We start from the raw sequence: 12,693 nt of genomic DNA, 5'->3' as shown, positions 1-12,693 counted from the left end.
CAGCACCGGAAATAAAACCACCCTCAATCATGCTACCAAAACACCGTCAGCCTATTTTATCAAAGGGAAGTTTCACTTATGATTTGTTGTCCATTCTGCAAAATACTGTCTCATTTGATATCTTATGGAAACTTTAGAAGATGCCAGAAAGGAGGACATTGTTCACAGGATTATGATGGGGCAATTTCCATGGCTAGTGGTTCTAAAAACTCCCAGTCACAATTTCACAGGTCTGTGAGGCAGGAGAACAGACAGCCACCTCCTGCCAAAGCTTAGCCGCATGTTGCTGCACAGGCCTAAAGCTTTGCGGGCCAAAACAAGGCCCTGAGAAGGCAGGGTTGAGGGCAACTCCTGTTCTCAGAAAAGAGGAAGAATTGGTTGATTCCAGAGAATCAATGATTTAAGATTCTGGCTTCTGACATGCAGAGAAATAGTTCTCAAAATATAGCCTAGACTCCTGAGACCTTGTCAAAGGTCCATAAGGTCAAAACTTTCACTCTCAATCTCTTAGGAGTATAGAGTAGAGTTTATCAAAAAAGAATAATGCACAATTATTCAAAAAAGTGATTAAAATCCCCTTCCTGTTTTAAACCACTTATCTGTATAGGCTGGATTTGCTTTATCTACTTCAACCAAAGCAACAGACTGTAACAGATTGAATGGAGAAGCAGAGCTGAGAATCCAGCTGTTTTCTATTAAACCAGACAGTAAAGAGATGGGCAAAAATGCAAAGCTCTCCTACATTTGTTTTCAAAGCAGTTATTTTTCATGAAGGCCTTCCCTGGTGGCTCAGGGACACCTGGGAATGCAGGAGACACAGGACTCGGGTTTGATCCCTGGGTTGGGAAGATCCTCTGGAGTAGGAAATGGCAACCCACTCCAGTATTCTTGCCTGGGAAATCCCATGAACAGAAGAGCCTGGTGGGCTACAGTCCATGGGGTCACAAAAGAGTCGGACATGACTTAGCGACTAAACAACAACTACTTTTCATTAAGGAAAAAAAAGTCTTCACAGGAGACATGCGATGGGCTTATTTTTAATGAACTAAATATTTTTAAATTTCTATTTTAATGCCTAACATGGTAAATACATGACTGAGTAACACTTCACATTTAATGTGGTAAATACAATCCAAAAGATCTTAAGTTCTCTGGGAGCCTTAGTTTTTAAAAGTGTCAAAGGCCTTGAGACCAAAATGTCTGAGAACTGCTGCATTGAAGTAATGAACCAACTGAAACCAAGTAGGGCCCTGTGGGGCTCCTAAGCACAGAAGCCTCCCTGTCCCTCATTTCTTGTTTGTAGGGAGAAGACTCCAGCCTCTGCAACCTTCCAGGAGTTCCAAAGGGCAGACTCAAACAGTTGCTGATCTGGGAAGGGAAGGGAGGCAGAGACAGGGGAGCTATAGCCAAGATACAATAATGTAGCCTTGGGGCAGGGTCCTGGTTCCCCTCAAGGGATACCCCTAACATTATGTTTGCACTCTCCACAGAACTAAAAGAGTCAACAAATGAAAGGGGTTAGTGTTCTTGCCAGAGAAGACCACCTGAAGCCAGAGTAAAGGAACCAGAGAAGCTTATTGAGAGACCACCAAAGGCCAGATCAGAGGAATCAGAGAAGCTGATTAGGAGGAGACCATTTGCGACCTGCTTAAAGGAGTGCAGACCCTGCAGATACACTGGTATTATCAGCAACCCCACCCTCAAACCATTGCTACAAAACTCCTCACCAAATCCTCCCAGGTTGGGATGTACAGTTTTTGAGGGGCACGTGCCCATTGTCTCTCCCTTTGCCTGGCAAAGCCATACAACTATTCTTTTCTATCAACACTTCACCCAAAACTCTGTCTCCCCAGATTTGATTCAGCACCAGTGCACAGAGGCAGAGTTTTCAGCAGAATAAAGAAAATGTGATTAGCGGGGCTCTGCACCCAATTCCTATGGGAGAGTCCCCACCACCACCGAGCAACTCTCTGACATCAGCGAGGTGTCCTACAATTCAACTCCAAACACTGTCTACCCAGAGACAGCATCAAATTTCACAGCCAAGTGCCACGAGGCTCACTCCTCTACACCAGCTTCAGACGCCAATCACCCGTCTAGGTTGTCGCTGTGCTTCTGTTGGACCTGGCACAAACTGGACATTCCAAGCACACCCTCTTTAGGTTGGATTCATTTGCTAGGGCAACTCTGAGAACTCAGAGAAACATCTTACTCACCAGATTACCGGTTTATTATATAAGGAGATAACTCAGGAACAGCCAGATGGAAGAGACGCAGAGGACAAGGTGTGTGGGAAGGAGCTTCCCGGCTCTCTCCAACGTGCTCCGCTCTCTGCGAGACCTCCAGGAGGAGGCTCTCTGCGTTCTGGAAGCTTCCTGAGGCAGGCATGAGCGATTAAATCACTGGCTCTAGGCTACTGAATGATCACTGGCCCTAGGCTACTGAACGGAATCTCCAACCTCTCTCCCCTCTGCAGAAGTTGGAAGTGGGGGCTCCAACACTCGCTTTGCAGGCACCCAGCCCTCCCTGGAGTGCTTTCCAAAAGGCACTCATTAACCTCATTAACAGAACAAAATCACCTGTACGGCTTTTGTCAGGAAATTTCAAGAGTTTTAGGCATTCTGATGCCAGAATGGGATGAAGACCAAATACCATTGACCCTTGAACACTTTAGGGGTTAGGGATGGCAACCACTTGTACAGCAGAAAATCCAAGCATAACTTTACAGGCGGTTTCTGCAGTCTTGGTTATGTCCGTGGATTCAACCAACCTCACATGCTACTGTAGTGTGCATGAAGTGAAAAAAGTCTGTGTATAGAGCTTCCCTGGTGGTCTAGTGGTTGAGAGTCCGCCTGCCAATGCAGGGAACAAGGATCCTATCCCTGGTCCGGGAAGATCCCACACGCTGAGAAGCAACCAAGTCCGTCACAACTACTGAGCCAGCACACCCTGAGCCTGTGCTCCGCTAGAGAGGCCACCACAATGAGAAGTCTGCGAGCAGAACGAAGAGGAGCCCCTGACTGCTGCAACTAGAGAAAGCCCATGCGCAGCTACGCAGACCCAGTGCATCCAAAAATAAATATTTAAAAAATAGAGGAGCCTCACAGTTCAAACTCGTGTTGTTCAAGGGCCAGCTATGTGTGTGTGTATAAATATATTATAAATCACAATATCACAGTGATTTACATATACAAACACAATGAAAAATTAGTCAGCTACAAAAAAAAAAGGAAATCCTGCCATTTACAACAGTATGAATGAGCCTTGAGGACAGTATGCTAAGTGAAAGAAGTCAGGAAAAGATGCATGACCTTACTTACAAATGGAATGTAAAACAATTGAACACATAAAAACAAAGTGGTGGGCGGTGGTTACCACAGCCACCGGGTGTGGGGATGGGTGAAAGAGGTCAAAGGGTACAAAATTCCAGTTAGAAGATGAGTAAGTTCTGGTCATCTAATGTACAAAATGGTGACTCTGTTTAATAATAATGTATTATATATCTGAAAATTGCTAGGAGAGTTCTCACCACGCACACACAAACGATGTGAGCTGATGAATATGTTAACTAACCTTATTGTGGTAATCATTTCACAATATGTGCTTAAATAATCACATTGCAGACCTTAAATTCCCACATTTTATCTCAATAAAGTATATATATGTGTGTGTGTGTATGTGTGCGAGTGCCACAGAGGGTCCTGAGACAAGCCCCATGGGCGCAGCTGCTCTCCTGCTAGGATGCTGAGGAGATACGAAAGATGGAGGAGGTAAAACAGAGGCTCTTCCCTGCAAGGAGGTGGGAAGCAGGCATGCTGAGCCCTTGCTGGGGAAACCCAGTCCGCACCTGTGGCCTGCGATGGGGTCTCTCCAGATCTCTCTCCTCCACATCTACAGCTCAGTCCACGATCACAGCAGGGAAACAGACACCTACTTTCATCAGTGTCCATCCTTCCATGTCCTCCTCCATTCACACAAGCTGACAGGCACAGTGACTAGCTGAGGGGCCCAGTGGTCCTACATGGGAGAAGCAGGACCTAAGGTATCATGATGCTTCCTTCCCCTTCAGCAAGCGGTGGGCTCTTACAGGAGAGTTTCTGCTTTGTTTCCCACTGTGTTCCCAGCACATAGAATGTTGCTTGCTTGGCCCTGGCTCCAAACCCAGGGTACCCGTCCCCCCTAACCCACAGCTTCCTTCCCAGAGCCGAGATCTCCCTTGAAATCTCTTCCTACTACCAATCAGGGTTCCTGGTGCTGCCAATAGAGATGTGGATGTTCAAGACCCGGAGATGCAAGGCAATCGGCAGGAACAAATATTTATAAATGCATCCATTGTACTGACCGCTCCAGCACACACACCTTAAACTAACAATCGCTTTCTTTCTTAATCAAATATCCTATTGACTTTAATTACAGCTGTATTTTTACTACCTCTGAAACACATGAATGCTCTCCTCCTCCTTTTAAGCAAATGTCATGTTACTGGCCTTATCGTCCACAACCACCTTTATTTCAGAGATGAGATGGAGTGAAAGTCCAGTAGGGTCAGCCGCCCTCCACGGTCCAACTTAGGCGGCCTCTGTGCTCAGGCCCCTCCCTCTGCCTGCTCTCCCATGACCCTTGGGCCCAGTTTCTCAGCTTCTCTATCAACCTTTCTGAAATGAGCACACAAAACCCCTTTTGTTTTCGAAGGACTTTCCTCCCAGCTGGTAAATATAGAAAAAGAAAATGGGGCTTACATAGCAAAGGAAGCAATGGGCAGAATTTTAAAAATCTTTGAAATACAACAGTTCTCTGGATATCATTAACTTAAAAATGAGCCTGTATTTAGAGCCACTCTAAATACAACCTGTTCTAGAAATATTCCTTTAGTTTAGGCCATACAATGAACCCTACCATAAGTCTTCCCTTGGTGATTCTGCAGGCTTGCTCATCTTGTGTGCACGTGCTCAGTCGCTTCAGTCATGTCTGACTCTTTGCGACCCTATGGACTGTAGCCCACCAGTCTCCTCTGTCTATGGGATTCTCCAGGCAAGAATACCGGAGTGGGATGCCACGCCCTCCTCCAGGGGATCTTTCCAACCCAGGGATCGAACCCTCATCTCCTGCATTGGCAGGCAGATTCTTAATTGCTGAGCCACTAGAGAAGCCCTTGCTCATCTTAACCATCCCTAAAGCAAGCATCTGAGTTGCTAGACTCTTTCCTCTGTCACGGGAGCCAAAACTTGGAGACATGAGGGTTCATTTTTTAATCACATAATTACCCAGGCTTCCCAGTGGGTATTCACATCAATCCCAGACTAGTGTCTCTTTCATCTTAACTCTCTTTTTGCCTTACAGAGAGGAAAAGTCAATTTTGATCATTTCCTGGCAAAGTCACATCTACACATTTATCTCAAAAGCTCTAATAAGTTATGGCTCGCCCCTCAGTCTCTATACAAGATACTTCCTCTTTAAAAGCTCCAGCTCCTTGGAAATTGCACTTGAAATTGTTTTCAATACAAAGTGACCTCACTGATATTCCTACATTAGTAAGTTGTATTCATGGATGTGTGTGCATGCTTCAGTTGTGTCCTACTCTTTGTGACCCCATGGACTGTAGCCCACCAGGCTCCTCTCTCCATGGGATTCTCCAGGCGGGAATACTGGAGTGGATTGCCATGCCTGCCTCCAGGGGACTGTCCCGACCCAGGGATCGAACTGTCTCCTGCATTGGTAGGCAGGTTCTTTACCACTAGCGCCACCTGGGAAGTCCTATTTATGGGATGAGCAGTAGCTAAATATAGCCCATTTTCCAAGAGTACTTTTCAATCATGGTGCTTCATCAAATAACTTATTGCATGAAATTTAGTTTTATATATCTCAGCATTTCACATAAATTACAAAGCAGAAAACATGAACTTCTGTGATGTCCATAATGGGAGAGATAATACTCTATAATGTGTTAAGAATGGCCACTTTGACTCTAACAACTCTGACTCTGTCCCAGCCTGGTTCAAGGAGTCTTTCCAAGTTTCAGGACTTCCCCTGTCTCACAAGAGAAAAGACAGGATGGAGACCAGCATGCTTAATACCTAAGAGTCCTTGGCACAAAATAAAGGTTGAAAAATGTCAACATAGGTTCTAGCATCCCAAATTTAGTTGAGAATGTGTGAATCACAAGCAATTAAGCATGCCAAGAGGCATCATATTAACAGAGTATTGAGTTATAAAATCAGTAATAGGAGATCTCCTGTGTGAAGACTGGAAAAACATACATCAGAGCACTGTGTAATTACATAACCCTACTGAGTTAAGTCCAAGTACACATAAATAGGCGCTACAATACAAATAGGAAATATTTAATAAAGATATCCAAAGAAACTAAACAGGATTCTAGTCTTTGCACCACTCCCAGTAGAAAGGTTTTGAAGAGTGAGAGATACAAACACCTCACCGAGTCATTTACATCACTGAATCAACAAGCTCCAGTCCCTACCAATCTCTCGGAATCCATTTTTTTTAATTCAATACAAACAATTTCTCAAAGGCATACTCTGAAGTTAAAGCAGGAAATTTGGACCTAAATTGCCTGTAAGACACAATTATAAAAAGCAAGCACAGAACCACCCATACAGCAAAAATCCTACCTTCATTCCACTCAAAACGAATGAAAACTGAAGAAAGAAAATTTACGGTTGGACTGTTACACGTTTTCTGTTTCCTTCTAACACTTCCCTTTAGAACCAAGTGCCATAAAATAAAGGCATCAACCACCTGTTATAATGGAAGGATGAGTGGCCATGGCTGGTTTTGCTCACATCCCAAAATATCACTCAAGCCCAACAACCCCTACCATCCCAGCTTGGGTAGGTTATGCACTTCTCTAACTGACCACATCATTTAAAGTGCTTTAAGGTCCAGGGCTATTAAGAAGAGGAAGCTTTGTAATTGAAAGTTAATTGTAGGTCTTCTTTATCAAAGAGGTTAGAAAATGAAAATCATTAGAATTGGCTTTATAAGCTGGCATATACACAGAAGGAGTTGCTTGTAAGTTAGGAATAGTATTGTCATTTATACGATGCTAAAAAGTGATAGGAATACTCTTTGTTTCCATAGAGGTAGGGAAAGGAATAAAAGGAGAAAAAAAAAGACTAGATCTTTGGGGCACCTTGATTTCTAATATGGATTTCAGCATCCCCACCACTCACAAGCACTGACTTACAGGCTACTTATTGGCTATTACACATGCCACTTTCTCCCTGCCAACTGGTTTTTGTGGCCAGAAATGTCATTCTGCTCACCTGTTTAGAGGAAGCTGGATCCCAGGAAGCTGGCACAGTTCAGGCTGACTCCGTGGCAAGTTCTTTTTCACTTAAATGATTCCCACTGACCCAAGGCAAGATTGATGGCTCCCTCCATATTTCCTTTCATGACTGGGAACGATAAAGACTTTGCTAAGACTGAAAATGAGCCAGACTTAGACTAACTAAATTAGTATCGTAAGCATCCTATTCCTTTTTTTTCTGGTGCCGAACCAGCAAAAGATCAGGAGTCAAAACTTACATGTGTGTGCCTCTGCAAAGAGAAGTCAGCCACAGAGTGGAGGAAAACCAGAAATCACCAAGAGAAGACCTCAAGATGAGTTCAAATCCAGAAGAAGCACAGGTACTTGCAATTTACCTGGACTAACATAGAGGCCTCATCAGAAGCACCTGTCCTGCATTTATGCTAACATCCTGCGTTCAGTTAGCACGAGCTGAAGACAGGACCTGGAAATCCTACACTGGCAGCCTCTGATTCCACCTCTTGACTGTGGGAGGTAGCAAGGGGAGCCCAACATTTCTCCATGTCCTCAGAAAGGCAGAAACAACAACGATGAGATTGAAACTGCCTATAAAAACCCACTGATCCATTTGAAATCACACCCAGTCCTTCCCAGTTGATACGGAGACAATTATTTCTTCAATTAAAAAACAAACAAAAAACTTGCACAACCTGTAGAAGTTGCTGCAGGGTTCAAAGCACAGAACTAAAGCCCTAAAACAGATAAAAGCAAGAGAAAAACAATTAAAGCCTTACAAAGAATAGGAAGCTATTACAGATGGTTCTTTCCAAACATGAATGCTAATGAGCATCTTCCCACCCTCCATGAAAAATCAGTAGGTCCCTAAATCAAAACAAGGAGGAACCTGTCAGCATTTGGGCTGAAAGAAGTGTCTGGACTAGGCAGGCAAAATGAAGCCTCTAGACCAGGGGTCCACAACCTCTGGGATCTAATGCCTGATGATTTGAGGTGCAGCTGATGCAATAATAATAGAATAAAGTGCACAATAAATGTAATGCACTTGAATCATCCCGAAACCATCCCCCCTCCCCCATCCATGGAAAAAATGTCTTTCATGAAACTGGCCCCAGGTGCCAAAAAGGCTCGGGGCCACTGCTCTACAGGGCTGGGCAGAGGCTTAGCCAGCGTGGGGATGGGAGGGAGTGGGGGACACATATAAGGACAAATGGGAAGTAGGACTGTTAAATATTCTTTCTGGGAATTGCAACTGGCAGGAAAAAAGCAATTAGGCTGAGGTTGGCTCTGAAGAATCATGGAGAAGGTAAGCAAAATGGCAGCTGGGTCATGGCTGCAGTGATGTCTGGGATTGTCCCCAAAGGCACTGAGAAATGCCAATAGGAGGTTTGCTGCCAATGGCTGCCTTTGAACGAGATTGAGCGAGGATTCCCTTGATGGTTTTATCTCATCTGGACCAGTCCTGTCGTAAGTTACCTGGGCTCAGAGAAAGGGAAAATCCTGGACTGGAGAGGGATGGAGGTGGAGACTCTTTATTTCTTTAGAACAGAAATTTGACTCCAAGTCAAATTCACACTGGGGGCTGTTGTAGGCAGGCAGAGTGCCTCATCCAGGTGGGCCAAGGACTCTTCATGGGAACCTACTGAGAGCTGAGCCCCTTGTATATTCAGTGTCCTTTGACACAGACTGTAAATCAGGTCATGATATTAATAACTACCACAAACCCTCAACCTCAATCAAACGAGACATTAGACTAGCCAGGGCTTTGATTGAGAAGAGAGTAAGGGGTTTAAGACTGTACTGGCTGAGGTCAATGGATAGGGTGTTGGATTTCTGGTCTACTCTTTGGGACCCATCCTTTCAGCCAATGAGATATTTGAGATTCTACTGCTAAAGTACAGATTCTTCCAAATACTATGACACAGATTCTTCCAAATGCTGTTTTCCAAGAACCTAGGAGATGAGGACACAGGTTCACTGAGATGCACAATGCAGGGTCTGGAGAGGCATTTCATCCTCTGAACATTTAGAGGGCACTGAACTAGGAGGTAAAAAGATGAAAAATTTATGTATATGAACTCCTTGAAAAAAGGGTCTCAAACAGATCCCCTAAACAATTCCCAGCCTGACTGGTAAATGCCATGACAAATTCATGACAGAAACAGTGAAGGCACAAAGGAAAGAAGGATCCCTTTCACTAACCATAGGTCAGTCTTCAAGGATAAGTAGTAACAGGAAGTGAGGAATACTGCATAAGACACACAGCGAACAATTGTGATGAAAAAAAGGAGCTCAGAAAACACGTCCCTAGTGTTTCAGTGTCCCATATAAAGGGGAGCATTGGATTGCTAACCACAGACCTCGAGACCTGCTGTCTTGGTCCTGGCATGCAAAAGGAAGAGGACTCGTAACAAGTATGCTCTATTTCAGTTTATGAGATAACTCCCACAGGAGGAGGGGCAGAGACTGGGAAATGCCCTCAGTAAAACTCTAGTTTTATACCCTCTTGCATGTGCACATGACTAAGACCATGTTTAGGGTTCTTACTAAACATGGTCTTGGTCATGGGAAGAGCTTGTTTCTCTGATGGTCAGATGCCAGCAGAGGGACTGAGCATTTCCAGCCAAGACTCAGAAGCAGAAGGACACTATAGGAGTCCATTGGAAAGGGAGGGACGTTCCTCAGGAACTTGCCAGCAGGTCAAGAAGGATCTAGAAGAGCCAGTGACTGCAAATAACAATGATACCGAATGGTCCACAGAAATGACATAAGCCCTTTTCCTTTTAATACATAGGGTTAGAAAAAATATAAGTTCTTCAATATTTCAGAGAGAAAAACATCAGACAGATCTAGGTATCATCATAACCAAGCCATCACAAAGACAGTGGGCAAGAAAGGGAAAGACCAATGTATCAACTTGCAACAAGTTAAACATTACAGAAGTTGTGGCCCCTCCAGGTGGCTGGTGATAGCCTCACGAAACACAGACACTAGCCCTGAATATTCATAACAAAACCCAGAGCAGCCCCGAAAATTCCATAACTGATCAGGTTACTTTGGTTACATTACTTGATTCCTAAACCACGGCGGGAAAAGCAAGAGGTGTAGGGTGAGAGAAAGTAGAAAAAAGGAAAGAGAAAACATTTAATATTGTTAACTATTAATAGTTCTTGATCAATAGCTTCCAAGTCTCATTCCTTACTTGGCTGAAAAACCAGCAACTAACAATGATGGAGTCAGTAACTGTTGGACGGAACTTGACTTGGGCAGAGATATTTTATCAAGTCTGTCAACTTGGAGGGAACATCCTAAGCTGCCTTCTGCCAGTCAAACAAGAAGGCTGAGGAAAAGATAACCGCAGCCTCAGGAAGGCCTCTTCCTTGAGCTTGGGCACACCACCACTGCCCACTGATTCACAGGTTTTATTCAACCCTGCAAAGACATGTAAGACCTGAGTTTAAGCAGAGAGAAAAGAGGGATTTCATGGTGGTTAAGAATCCAATTTCCAATGCAGGGGATGTGGGTTGAATCCCTGGTTGGGCAACTAAGCTCACACATGACTACTGAGCCCACTTTCTCTACAGCCCACTCACCATAACTATTCAACCTCAAGCCACAGCAAAAAGCATGGGCAGCCAAAAAAAAAAAAAAATCTTAAAAAGGAGTGAGGGTTCAGGCTCCTCAAGGAGGAAGATAAGGATGCTTAAATCTCACCCCCAAGATCAAAAAGCAAGACTATGGGCAGGAAGGCGGAAAGATGTTCAAGTGACTGTCTACTGACAAATTCAGGAAATACTCTACAGGGTGAATTCCCCGGCCCTTCCCCCATCCCTGACGCTGAACCTCACTGCGTACTCTACGTGAATCCCCATCCTGGTTGCTAAGGCTGCTCACTGTATCAACAATAAGACTGGGCATTTGTTCAGTGAACGAGCCTGGGGCAGAAATAAGCAATGCCTCTGACCACTCCATTCCATCTAAAACCTTTTTTCATAGGTTTCTCTCATACAGTGCCCTAGGCATGACCAAATCCAGTCACCAGAGTCACTAAAATCATTCACGTGACTTGTGGACTTCCACTTGCACAAGAAGTCCTCAGAGCAGTCAATGGTAAAAGAAAAAAAATTAAAAAAGAAAGATAATACAACCTTAGTTCTTTCAAGGTATCAATTTTCTTCTGGTTTGAACTACCATTACTAATGTACACAATTGATCAGAACAGTATTAGTAATTATCTATCAGAATGCTAACATATTTAACTTGAAAGACAATCAATGGCAAAAGAAAAAATGAGAAAAAAAGCACGGCAAAAGTATTTGATGTTTAATTTAGTCCTGATGGCTCGTTTCAAAACCTGAAACAACAAAACATTTTTGCAAATAATCATTTCTAGGTGATTACATAACAAAAATGGAAACTGAATCTGAATACAAAATCAGAAGAATGCCAAGAAATAGTTTATGAATCTGGTTTCTTTCTCATATACTAAATATAACTGAAGAAAAAAATCATTAAAATAGAAGTATAACTGAAGAAAAATAACAAATCCAAAATTTTACTTATAAGCAGACAATTACAGCACCTAAATTAAATTTTTTTTTTTTAGTTTATTGTGCTCAAACAAGTTAAACACAGTACTGGACAGAGTAAGTGCACTGTGGGTTTAAAAATGCCTGGAAGAAGAATCAAAGGATTAAAGGAAAACTGATTTACCATAGAGGGGGAAAGTCAATTATGGTGTTTGTTTCCCTGATATCAAATAGTCAAGCAGATTCATTAATTCAATAGCTCATTTTTGTTTGATTATGGCTTATTTACATAGGCTAAAACAGGCTTTGAGAGGCTCCCAACTATTACAAGTCATAGTCAAACTGAAACTTTCTGATAGGCATAAAATTCCATAATCAATTTATACTTGCTGCCTCATAAGTGTTTTTTTCCCAGCTACATTTGTTTTCAGTCTCCTCTTGGAGAATATAAAACCTCTGAGAGCAATGCTTACATCTGCTGTGTCTCATTCATACAGCTCAGTTCTCTGTACAAGGATGCTTGATAGACTTTGCTGCACATCTGGAATGCAAAAACACACATTCCTCCACATAGAGGATGATATCAACAGCTCTCTATCATTCAGACAAACACTCTGAGTTATATTCTAATATTGGTGAAGACAGGTAAACACATACACACACATATATGTATTCATCTATGGTTCCTCATCTGGCATCCTTCCCATCAATTTTGTGACTACCTTTTACGGTCGTATCCTCATTCATCAGAGGGCAGACAGAAGAAGCATGAACCACAATCCCACTGACTCCAGAAAGAAAACAACAATCACAGAAAGCTAACCAAAATGATCATATGGATCACAGCCTTGTGAGGCTATAAGTTATGCTGTGCAGGGCTAC

General features: G+C 43.2%; 1 protein-coding gene across 3 annotated transcripts in view; it reads right to left on the bottom strand.

Annotated features, from left to right (window-relative positions):
* Window positions 1-12,693, bottom strand: part of ARFGEF3 (ARFGEF family member 3) — a 174,278-nt gene that overhangs the window by 151,719 nt on the left and 9,866 nt on the right. The window contains exon 1 of one of the 3 annotated variants that reach the window (XM_070796261.1): window positions 7,284-8,051. The exons of the other annotated variants lie outside the window; for them this stretch is intronic. The gene's annotated coding sequence lies outside the window, so the exon portion shown is untranslated. Of the gene's footprint in view, window positions 1-7,283; window positions 8,052-12,693 lie in introns of those variants that run through there. 3 annotated transcript variants of the gene reach the window in all.

This window comes from Bos indicus, chromosome 9 (genome assembly GCF_029378745.1).
Source record: "Bos indicus isolate NIAB-ARS_2022 breed Sahiwal x Tharparkar chromosome 9, NIAB-ARS_B.indTharparkar_mat_pri_1.0, whole genome shotgun sequence".
NCBI lineage: Eukaryota > Metazoa > Chordata > Mammalia > Artiodactyla > Bovidae > Bos > Bos indicus.
This window is presented reverse-complemented; position numbering and strand designations above follow the sequence as displayed.